The sequence below is a fragment of the Ornithorhynchus anatinus genome, chromosome 13, assembly GCF_004115215.2.
Source record: "Ornithorhynchus anatinus isolate Pmale09 chromosome 13, mOrnAna1.pri.v4, whole genome shotgun sequence".
Lineage (NCBI taxonomy): Eukaryota > Metazoa > Chordata > Mammalia > Monotremata > Ornithorhynchidae > Ornithorhynchus > Ornithorhynchus anatinus.
This window is the reverse complement of record NC_041740.1, coordinates 2,586,728-2,596,880: the sequence shown is the minus strand read 5'-3', so window position 1 is coordinate 2,596,880 and position 10,153 is coordinate 2,586,728. Positions and strand designations below refer to the sequence as shown.

Genomic DNA, 10,153 nt, shown 5'->3' with positions numbered 1-10,153 from the left:
GGAGGCTGGCTGTTTTGAGTCTCTGGGGACCCCCCTCTGCCTGGTGAGGTTCCCCCTCCTCCCTCCCCGAGGCCCTGCCTTTGCTAGATCCTTGGACCCCCTCATTTCACCCCCTTCTTCCCCCCATCCCGAGTGGTTCTGAAGGACCCAAGCCCCCTGTTGGGAAGGGGATCAGCTCGGGCTCACGGTACCCGGTGCCAAGGGCGGGAAGGGCCCCTCGAGCGGCACCCGGTTGGACGATTTGGGCCAGAGGTGGCCGCTCTCTGCCACGGGCACCCAGGTGATTGGCAAGCGCCTGCAAGGGGAGGCGGGGCAGCCATTACTGAGCAAGCCCGGACTGGTGGCGAGGAGGGCACCGGGTCCTGCTTGGGCACCGGTCACAGCTGCGTAGGACTAGATAACTGGTCGGGGCTGTCTCAGCACAGAGGGGGTATAGCTCAGTGGTAGAGCATTTGACTGCAGATCAAGAGGTCCCCGGTTCAAATCCGGGTGCCCCCTTCCAGTTGTTCATTTTACTGCCCACTCTCCCCACCCGCTAAAGTCCATCAGGAGGCTCTCGGGAGATTTTGCCCCGACCTGAGCCCGTCCTAGAGGCCTTCTGATAGTCTCATGCCCATGCCAGGCTGAGCCCCCCTGGAACATGGGAAGCAGTGTGGCCTAGTAGAAGGAATCATGGGCTGAGAGATAGAAGACCTGCGTTCTAATTCTGACTGCCTTTTTTTTTAATGGTATCTATTAAGCACTTACTATGTGCCGGTCGCTGTTCTAAGCCCTGGGGTAGATACCCCCTAATCAGGTTGGACACAGACCATGTCTCACATTGGGCTCCCAGTTTTAATCCCCATTTACAGATGCGAGAACCGAGGCACAGAGAAGTTAGAGTGACAGCAGACAAGTGGCAAAACTGGGACTAGAACCCGGCCAAATGCTTGCTGTGTGACCTTGGGCAAGTAACTTCACTTCTCTGGGTCTCAGTTTCCTCGACTATAGAATGGAGATTCAATAAAATGGGGATTAAATCCTACTCCCTCCTGTTTAGACCTTAAGCTCCATACGAGACAGGGACTGTGTCCAACCTGATTAACTTATATCTACCCCAGCGCTTAGAACAGTGCTTGGCACATAGTAAGTGCTTAACAAAGGCAATCCTACTAGTGGTACTGCTATCATTACTTAATAATAATAATTATGGTATTTGTTGAGCACTTTCTAGGTGCCAGGCACTGTACTAAGCACTGGGGTGGATACAAGCATCTTGGATTGGACACGGTCCCTGTCCCAGGTCTCCATCCCCATTTTACAGAGGAGGTAACCGAGGCACAGAGAAGTGGAGTGACTTGCCCAAGGTCACACAGCAGACAAGTGCCGGAGCCTTCTACTACTTTTACATGGTTTTGTGGATAGAGCACATGCCTGGGAGTTAGTTAGAAGGTCCTGGCTCTGCCACTTGTCTGCTGTGTGACCTTGTGCAAGTCACTTCGCTTCTCTGTGCCTCAGTTCCCTCATTTGTAAAATGGGGATTAAGACTGAGCCCAGGTGGCACAGGGACTGTGTCTAACCTGATTTGCTTGTATCCACCCCGTTGCTTAGTACGGGGCCTGGCACCCAGTAAGTGCTTAGGAAATACCAAAATTATTCAGCGCTTAGAACAGTGCTTGGCACGTAGTAAGCGCTTAACAAATACCATCATTATTATTACCAATAATAATAATAAAATGGAGCTGAAGGCCAAGGAGGCCTGTGAATCACGGAAGATAGAGTGGTGAGGGGAACTGATTAATTGTTAGGGAGGAAGGAGAAGCTGCTGAGTTTTAGCAGGGCTGGGTGTGGCTTTAAGAAGAAAAGGATTTAATTGGCATCTCTAGGGCTCTGTCATCCTCCTGGCTGGTGGGGACTCGGGTTCTGTGATAGTTGCATTTCCCCCCTCAGACCTCACCGCCACCTCATCGAGGCAGCCCAGTGGGCTGCGCCCTACTTGCCCCTCCAGTAGAGGGTGCCAGAACCCCAACCACCACCGGCCACATTGCTGAGAGAACTGGTGAGATACAGGCTCCCCTGAGAGTGATGGGAGGTGAGTGAGGGAGGGAAACTGATCCTCATTCCTAAAGGGACTAAAACACAGGCCGGATTTGAACAGGGGCCTCTTGCTCTGCAGGCAAAGGCTCTACCCCTGAGTTATGCCCTCTTACCCCACCAAGCCCCCTAATTAGCTCCTTCTCCCCACACAGCCACGCCTGGTACTGATGCAACTCATCAGCTTCTCCCAGCTCTTCCCCCAGCTCTCTTTCCTCAGTAAGTCGTCTGGCATGGGGGATGAGCAGAGCACCCACGGGGCCGGAGGACAGTGCCCGGCACCTGCTCTGTACACAGTAAGGGCTCAATAAATACGATTGAATAAGTTGAATGAATGGTGCCTGGCATCAGATACCATCCCTGCCTTCCAGAAGCTCACAGCTTCATAGACATGAGATGGGGACAGACACACGGAGCCACGGGAAGGATGAGGGAGATTCATGGGCAGGGGCTTCCTTCCCCAACCGGGTCAGGGAGGGTGTGGGCTTCCTAGGGACGGCAGGGTCCCAGCCAGCGACAGTGGCCAGGGATTCTGCCCCCTCCCTCCAGCTCCTTCAATTTCCCACCCCAACCCATCCTCCCTCTCTTCCAGAATCCCACCTGGCTGGGGCTGGTTCCAAGAGGAGAAACAAGGCTTGGGGGTCGAGCTTTTGTGAACCTCTGGGGGCCCATATTGACAAGGAAGTGGGAGCTAAAATCTAAAGAGGCTAGGGGGCACCCGGATTCGAACCGGGGACCTCTTGATCTGCAGTCAAATGCTCTACCCCTGAGCTATGCCCCCTTGCCGTACCAAATGTCCTAATTAGCTCCTTTTCCCCCCGCAGCCACGCCTGGTACTGATGCATTTCATCAGCTCCTCCCAGCTCCTCCCCAGCTCTCTTTCGTTCATTCATTCAATCGTATTTATTGAGCACTTACTGTGTGCAGAGCACTGTACTAAGCTCTTGGAAAGTACAATTCAGCAACAGAGACAATCCCTGTCCACAATAGGCTCACAGTCTAGAAGTGGGGAGACAGACGTCAAAACAAGTAAACAGTCAGTCAACCAGCTGGTATGGGGTGAGTAGAGCACCCACAGGGCCAGAGGACAGTGCCCACTGCCCGGGCATCAGATACCAACCTTGCCCTCCAGGAGTCTACAGCTTCATAGAGATGAGACGGGGATACGTACCTCACTCCAACACCCCAACACCCAAACAGGACATGGGGTGTGAGCTTTGGTCAACCACTGGAGGCCTGTGCTGGCTAGTAGTGAGAGGGACTTGGGGGCCATGGGAACTAAAATGGAAACCAGGCAGGGGGCACCCGGATTTGAACCGGGGACCTCTTGATCTGCAGTCAAATGCTCTACCCCTGAGCTATACCCCCTTGCCATACCAAACCTCCTAATTAGCTCCTTTTCCCCACGCAGCCACGCCTGGTTCTGCTGCAGCTCATCAGCTCCTCCCTGTTCCTTCTCCAGCTCTCTTTACTCAGTCAGTCAGTCAGCTGATATGGGGTGAGCGGAGCACCCACAGGGCCAGAGGACAGTGCCCACTGCCCGGGCATCAGATACCATCAGATACCATAGAGATGAGATGGACACACACACACAGAGCGATGGGAAAGATGAAGGGAGGGTTCAGGGGGAGGGGCTTCCTTCCCTCCAACTGACAGGGTAAGGGAGGGTGTGGGCTTCCTCAGGGCTGGCAGGGGCCCAGCCATAGACAGTGGCCAGGGCAAGTGCTGAACCACCCCCGCCCCAGCTCCCTGAATTTCCCACTCCAACCCACCTTCCCCCTCCCCCGATTCCACCTGGTTGGGGCTGGTTCCAAGAGGAGAAACAAGATTTGGGGACTGGGCTGTTGTCAAACAAGTGGAGGCCCTTGCCAGCCTGCAGTGAGAGGAAACTGGGGGCCGTGGGAACTAAAATGGAAACCAGACAGGGGGCACCCGGACTTGAACCGGGGACCTCTTGATCTGCAGTCAAATGCTCTACCGCTGAGCTATGCCCCCTGGAATATGCTGTAAGCCTTACAGAGGGTGCTAATAAATGTCTCTGACGCTGACGTTGCTGACGCGGTGAGGCCTAATTACCACCTTTTCCCCATGGAGAAGCACCTGACTCTGCCCCCGCCCCCTCCGGCCCCCAGACCTCACTCCCCTCAGCTGCCCCAGACCCCCCAACCCTGGCATCCCGGCCGGGGCTGGAGCCGGAGCAGAGAACGAGCACTTCCGGGGAAGGGGCCAATCTGGGTGGGCGCTGGACCCTGGGAGGATGGAAGAGAAGCCGGGGGGACCGGGACCAGGTGGGAAATCTGACAGAGACAGGATGGAGCCCAGGGCAGAGCCCAGCAGTGAGTCCAGGAGCCCAGACCCCCTGCTCTCTCTCCTTCTTAGACTCTCGAGGGTTGGTGATGGTATCTGATCTAATTACCCTGGGATTAGCACTGTGCTTGGCACACAAAGTCAGCACTTCCTAGATGCCATCATCTACATCAGGAGGGAGCCCAGGATGGAGTGAAAGCATTACATTCCTCTTTGGGGGAAGAGAATCTGGTGCTACCCCAGAGACCTCTCCAGGACTTCCGACCTGGGCCCAGAGGTCATGATCTGGAAACCAATTACTCTTCCGTCTTCCACAAGGGTCAGTTGATGTCAGTGTCTGAGACGTCGAGGATGATATTGGATATTCCATGGGGAGACCAGAGCTGGGACTGGTCCTGGTCTTTGGGGGTGGAGGGGGAGGAGGGACTGAGGGTGGCTGGGAAAGGAAAACTGACCCGAGCTCAGGGGAGGACTAAAATATAAGGCACCCAGGGGGCACCCGGATTTGAACCGGGGACCTCTTGATCTGCAGTCAAATGCTCTACCCCTGAGCTATGCCCCCTTGCCGTACCAAGCCTCCTAATTAGCTCCTTTTCCTCATGCAGCCACGCCTGATGTGATGCACCTCATCAGCTCCTCCCTGTTTCTTCTCCAGCTCTCTTCCCTTAGTCGGACAGTCAGTTAGCTGCGATGGGGTGAGCAGAGAGCACCCATGGGGCTAAAGGAGAGCGCCCGGGCATCAGATGCCATCCTTGCCAACCAGGATCCCACAGTTTTGTAGAGATAAGATGGACACACACACACACACACACACACACACACACACACAGCCATGGGAAGGATGAGGAAGAGTTCATGGGGAGGGGCTTCCTTTCCTACAACCAGGTAAGGGAGGGTGTGGGTTTCCCAGGGACAGCAGGGTCCCAGTCACAGACAGTGGCCAGAGCTCCTGCTCCCCAAACCGCCCCCCATCCAACAGCTCCCTGAATTTCCCACCCTAACCCACCCTCCATCTCTCCCAGAATCCCACCTGGCTGGGGCTGATTCCAAGGGGATAAACAGGATGTGGGGCTGGGCTTTTGTCAACCACTGGAGGCCCAAGCTGACCCCTACTGAGGGGGAACTGGAGGCCTTGGGAACTAAAATGGAAAGCAGGCAGGGGGCACCCGGATTTGAACTGGGGACCTCATGATCTGCAGTCAAATGCTCTACCCCTGAGCTATGCCCCCTGGTACGTGAAGGCACTTCCACAGAAGATGCTCATAAATGTCTCCGACGCTGACGTTGCTGACGCAGAGAGCCCTAATTATCCCCGTTTCCCCTTGGAGAGTCACCTGATTCTGCCCCGGTCCCCTCCAAACCCCCACTCCCCTCAGCTGCCCCGGGCCCCCCCACCCTGTCACTCCTGGCTGGGGCTGGAGGCGGAGCAGAGAACAAGCACTTCTGCCGGAAGGGGCCATGCTGGGTGGGTTCTGGCACTTGGGCAGATGGAGGAGAAACTGGAGGGATCGGGACCAGTTGGAAAATATGTCAGGAGACAGGACTGTGAGCTTGTTATGGGTAGGGAAATTGTCCTCCAACTCAGTTATAGAGTAGTTTCCCAAGCACTTAGTACAGTACTCTGCAGGGGCGGCTTTAGATGCTTCTCCAAGGGCAAAGGGAGTAATTAGGGCTCACTGTGTCAGCAGTGTTGGCGTCAGGGACATTTATTAGCACCTTCTGTGGAGGTTCTTGTGTGTGTGAGGGGGCATAGCTCAGGGGTAGAGCATTTGACTGCAGATCAAGAGGTCCCCGGTTCAAATCCGGGTGCCCCCTGCCTGGTTCACATTTTAGTTCCCACAGCCCCCAGTTCCCTCTCACTATGGGGTGGGCACAGGCCTCCCGTGGTTGATAAAAGCTCAGCCTCCAATTCCTGGTTCTCCTCTTAGGACCAGCCCCGACTGGGTGGGATCCTGGGAGGGAGAGAAGGTGGATTGGGGTGGGAAATTCAGGGAGCTGGGGGAGGAGCAGCCCTGGCACTATCTCTGGCTGGGGGCCTGCTGTCCCTGGGAAGCCCACACCCTCCCTGACCTGGTTGGGGAAGCTGGAAGGGAAGGAAGCCCCTCCCCCTGAACTCTCCCTCATCCTTCCCATAACTGTGTGTGAAAGGGAGGAGGTTTATGTCCCCATCTCATCTCTGTAAAGGTGTGGACTCCTGGAGGTGGAGGACAAGGATGGTATCTGATGCCCGGGCAGTGGGCACTGTCCTCCGATCCTGTGGGTGCTCTGCTCACCCCAGACCAGCTGACTGACTGAGGAAAGAGAGCTGGGGGAGGGACAGGGAGGAGCTGGTGAGGTGCATCAGTACCAGGCGTGGCTGCGTGGGGAAAAGGAGCTAATTAGAATGTTCGGTGTGGCAAGGGGGCATAGCTCAGGGGTAGAGCATTTGACTGCAGATAAAGAGGTCCCCGGCTCAAATCCAGGTGCCCCCTGCCTGGTTCATGTTTTAGTCCTCCCAGAGATTGGGTCAATGTTCCCTTTCCAACTCTGTCACTACCTGCCACCCCCAAATCCCAGTGCCAGTCCCAGTTGTGGTCTCCCCATGGAAATCGGGTTAGCATCATCCTCTCGGTCCCTGACTGACAGCAATTGACCCTCCTGGAAGACAACAGAGTTGTCGGCCTCTGCAGCACTTACTTCACTGGCCCTCTGAACCCAGGCCGGAGATCCCAGGCATCCTCCGGGGCAGCACCAGATTTTCCTCCCCCAAAGAGGAGTGTAACGCTTTTACTCCCTCCTGGGCTCCCTCCTGATGAAGATGATGGTATTTAGTTGGGTGTTAAGGCCTGGGGTAATGAGGTGAGACACTTTCGCCAAGCCTTGTGGACTCACAGTCTAAGAGGGAGGGAGAGCAGGGATCTGGACTCACTGTTGAGCTCTCCCATGGGCTCTGTCCTGTCTTCTGACATATTTTCCAACTGGTCCTGGTCCCCTCGGCTCTCCTCCATCCTCCCAAGGGTCAGCACCCTCCCAGCATAGCCCCTTCCCCGAGAAGTGCTTATTCTCTGCTTCGGTTCCAGCCCTGGCAGGCTGGGGTTAAGGGGGGGGGGGCAGGGTTGGAGGGGGTGGGGCAGAGTCAGGTGCTTCTCCAAGGGCAAAGGGAGTAATTAGGGCTCACTGTGTCAGCAATGTTGGCGTCAGGGACATTTATTAGCACCTTCTGTGGAGGTTCTTGTGTGTGTGAGGGGGCATAGCTCAGGGGTAGAGCATTTGACTGCAGATCAAGAGGTCCCCGGTTCAAATCCGGGTGCCCCCTGCCTGGTTCACATTTTAGTTCCCACAGCCCCCAGTTCCCTCTCACTATGGGGTGGGCACAGGCCTCCCGTGGTTGATAAAAGCTCAGCCTCCAATTCCTGGTTCTCCTCTTAGGACCAGCCCCGACTGGGTGGGATCCTGGGAGGGAGAGAAGGTGGATTGGGGTGGGAAATTCAGGGAGCTGGGGGAGGAGGAGCTCTGGCACTATCTCTGGCTGGGAGCCTGTTGTCCCTGGGAAGCCCACACCCTCCCTGGCCTGGTTGGGGAAGCTGGAAGGGAAGGAAGCCCCTCCCCCTGAACTCTCCCTCATCCTTCCCATAACTGTGTGTGAAAGGGAGGAGGTTTATGTCCCCATCTCATCTCTGTAAAGGTGTGGACTCCTGGAGGTGGAGGACAAGGATGGTATCTGATGCCCGGGCAGTGGGCACTGTCCTCCGATCCTGTGGGTGCTCTGCTCACCCCAGACCAGCTGACTGACTGAGGAAAGAGAGCTGGGGGAGGGACAGGGAGGAGCTGGTGAGGTGCATCAGTACCAGGCGTGGCTGCGTGGGGAAAAGGAGCTAATTAGAATGTTCGGTGTGGCAAGGGGGCATAGCTCAGGGGTAGAGCATTTGACTGCAGATCAAGAGGTCCCCGGTTCAAATCCGGGTGCCCCCTGCCTGACTTACATTTTAGCCCCCCCAGAGCCTGGGTCAGTGTTCCCTTCCCTACTCTGTTACTACCTGCCACCCCCAAATCCCAGCTCTGGTCTCCCTCTCCGTCCCAGACATCAACAGCAAATGACCCTCATGGAAGAGAGCAAGAGTTATCACCCTCTGGACCACAGCTTTAGGGCCCAGGCCGGACTTCCCAGCCGGGCCCTTGGGGCAGCAAGGGATTCTTCTGCCCCAAAGAGGAGCATAGAACTTCGACTCCCTCCTGATTCCCACCTGATGAAGATGATGGTATTTAGAAAGTACTGTGTGCCAAGCACTGTACTAAGGTAAGCAGGGTGATCAGGTGAGACGCCTTCACCGTGCCTTGAAGGCTCACAGTCTAAGAGGGAAGGAGAGGAGGGCTTTATCTTGGACTCCATCCTGTCTCTGACGTATTTTCCAGAAAGTCCCGATCCCCCAGCTTTTTCTCCATCTCCCCAGGGTCCAGCACCCACCCAGTGAGGTCGCTTCCCCCCAAAATGCTTATTCTCTGCTCTGACTCCATACCCTGCTGGAGTGATATAGCCTGGGGACTTGGGGCAGCTGAGGGTAGTGGTGGTCTGGAGGCCAGAGGGGGCTGGGGCAGCATCAGCTGCTTTTTCAAGGGGAAAAAGGGATAAATTAGCATATTTTTGACACACAATCAGGAGGACTAATTCTCTGGAGAAGACACTAATGCTATGTGTCTTTGTTGTTATTGTGTACTTTCCCAAGCGCTTAAAACAGTGCTCTGCACACAGCAAGCGCTCAATACAAGCAAATTAACGAATGAATGAAGAGGAAAATCCCAGGGAAAATGAGGAAGAGGCAGAGCAGCAGCTAGATGGATAGAGACCATAACATCCATAACGGAAGAACCATTAGAAAGGTTGAGGATTATGGCAGAAGACTGGACGTTCTGGAGAAAGTATATCCATGGAGTTGCTATGAGTTGGAAACGACTCGGTGGCACATAATAATAATAATAATAAAAGTCATTATGGCAGCAGTGACATCGTCAGAGACATTTATTAGCACTTATTGGGGAACCCTTTTCAGGCATCAGGGGGTATAGCTCAGAGGTAGAGCATTTGACTGCAGATCAAGAGGTCCCTGGTTCAAATCCGGGTGCCCCCTACCTAGTGGACATTTTGCTCCACTCCTTTCTGGAGATTTTCTTCTCTCCTAAATCCCTTTTCCCGTCAATGATGGTTTTGGGACAGTTTGGGGGCCGTCCCAGTGGGGCTTAGTTGCTCCATCTGGTAGTTAGAGGAGGGAATGCAAGCCCAAGTTGTGTTGCCCCTAGGATAATGATAATAATAATGACGGTATTTAATGACGGTATTTGTTAAGCACTTACTACGTGCCGAGCACTCTTCTAAGCACTGGGGTAGATACAAGGTCATCGGGTTGTCCCACGTGGGGCTAACAGTCTTCATCCCCATTTTCCAGAGAAGGGAACTGAGGCCCAGAGAAGTGAAGTGACTTGCCCAAAGTCACACAGCTGATAAGTGGCAGAGTGGGGATTAGAACCCACAACCTCTGACTCCCAAGCCCTTGCTCTTTCCACTAAGCCACGTATTTGTTAAGCACTTACTATGTGCCAAGCACTGTTCTGAGCACTAGATATGTCCAGGCACCGTACTAAGCGATAGGGTAGGTACAAGCAAATTGGTTGGACACGGTCCCTGTCCCACGTGGGGCTCGCAGTCTCAATCCCCATTTTATAGATGAGATAACTGAGGCACAGAGCAGTAACTTGCCCAAAGGGACACAGCAGACAAGTGAGAGAGTAGGGATTAGAA

At 54.8% G+C, this 10,153-nt stretch overlaps 10 non-coding genes across 10 annotated transcripts; 5 read left to right on the top strand and 5 right to left on the bottom strand.

The window, feature by feature from the left end:
- Nucleotides 1–426: 426 nt before the first annotated feature.
- On the top strand, nucleotides 427–498 carry TRNAC-GCA. Its single transcript has one exon. It is a non-coding gene; the product is annotated as a tRNA-Cys (tRNA).
- A 2,284-nt stretch (nucleotides 499–2,782) lies between these two features.
- On the bottom strand, nucleotides 2,783–2,854 carry TRNAC-GCA. The gene has a single exon. It is a non-coding gene; the product is annotated as a tRNA-Cys (tRNA).
- A 515-nt stretch (nucleotides 2,855–3,369) lies between these two features.
- TRNAC-GCA lies at nucleotides 3,370–3,441 on the bottom strand. Its single transcript has one exon. It is a non-coding gene; the product is annotated as a tRNA-Cys (tRNA).
- Nucleotides 3,442–3,996: 555 nt separating this feature from the next.
- On the bottom strand, nucleotides 3,997–4,068 carry TRNAC-GCA. Its single transcript has one exon. It is a non-coding gene; the product is annotated as a tRNA-Cys (tRNA).
- Nucleotides 4,069–4,870: 802 nt separating this feature from the next.
- On the bottom strand, nucleotides 4,871–4,942 carry TRNAC-GCA. Its single transcript has one exon. It is a non-coding gene; the product is annotated as a tRNA-Cys (tRNA).
- A 595-nt stretch (nucleotides 4,943–5,537) lies between these two features.
- On the bottom strand, nucleotides 5,538–5,609 carry TRNAC-GCA. The gene has a single exon. It is a non-coding gene; the product is annotated as a tRNA-Cys (tRNA).
- Nucleotides 5,610–6,123: 514 nt separating this feature from the next.
- On the top strand, nucleotides 6,124–6,195 carry TRNAC-GCA. The gene has a single exon. It is a non-coding gene; the product is annotated as a tRNA-Cys (tRNA).
- A 1,408-nt stretch (nucleotides 6,196–7,603) lies between these two features.
- TRNAC-GCA lies at nucleotides 7,604–7,675 on the top strand. The gene has a single exon. It is a non-coding gene; the product is annotated as a tRNA-Cys (tRNA).
- A 584-nt stretch (nucleotides 7,676–8,259) lies between these two features.
- Nucleotides 8,260–8,331, top strand: TRNAC-GCA. Its single transcript has one exon. It is a non-coding gene; the product is annotated as a tRNA-Cys (tRNA).
- A 1,082-nt stretch (nucleotides 8,332–9,413) lies between these two features.
- Nucleotides 9,414–9,485, top strand: TRNAC-GCA. The gene has a single exon. It is a non-coding gene; the product is annotated as a tRNA-Cys (tRNA).
- The last annotated feature ends 668 nt before the right edge of the window (nucleotides 9,486–10,153 follow it).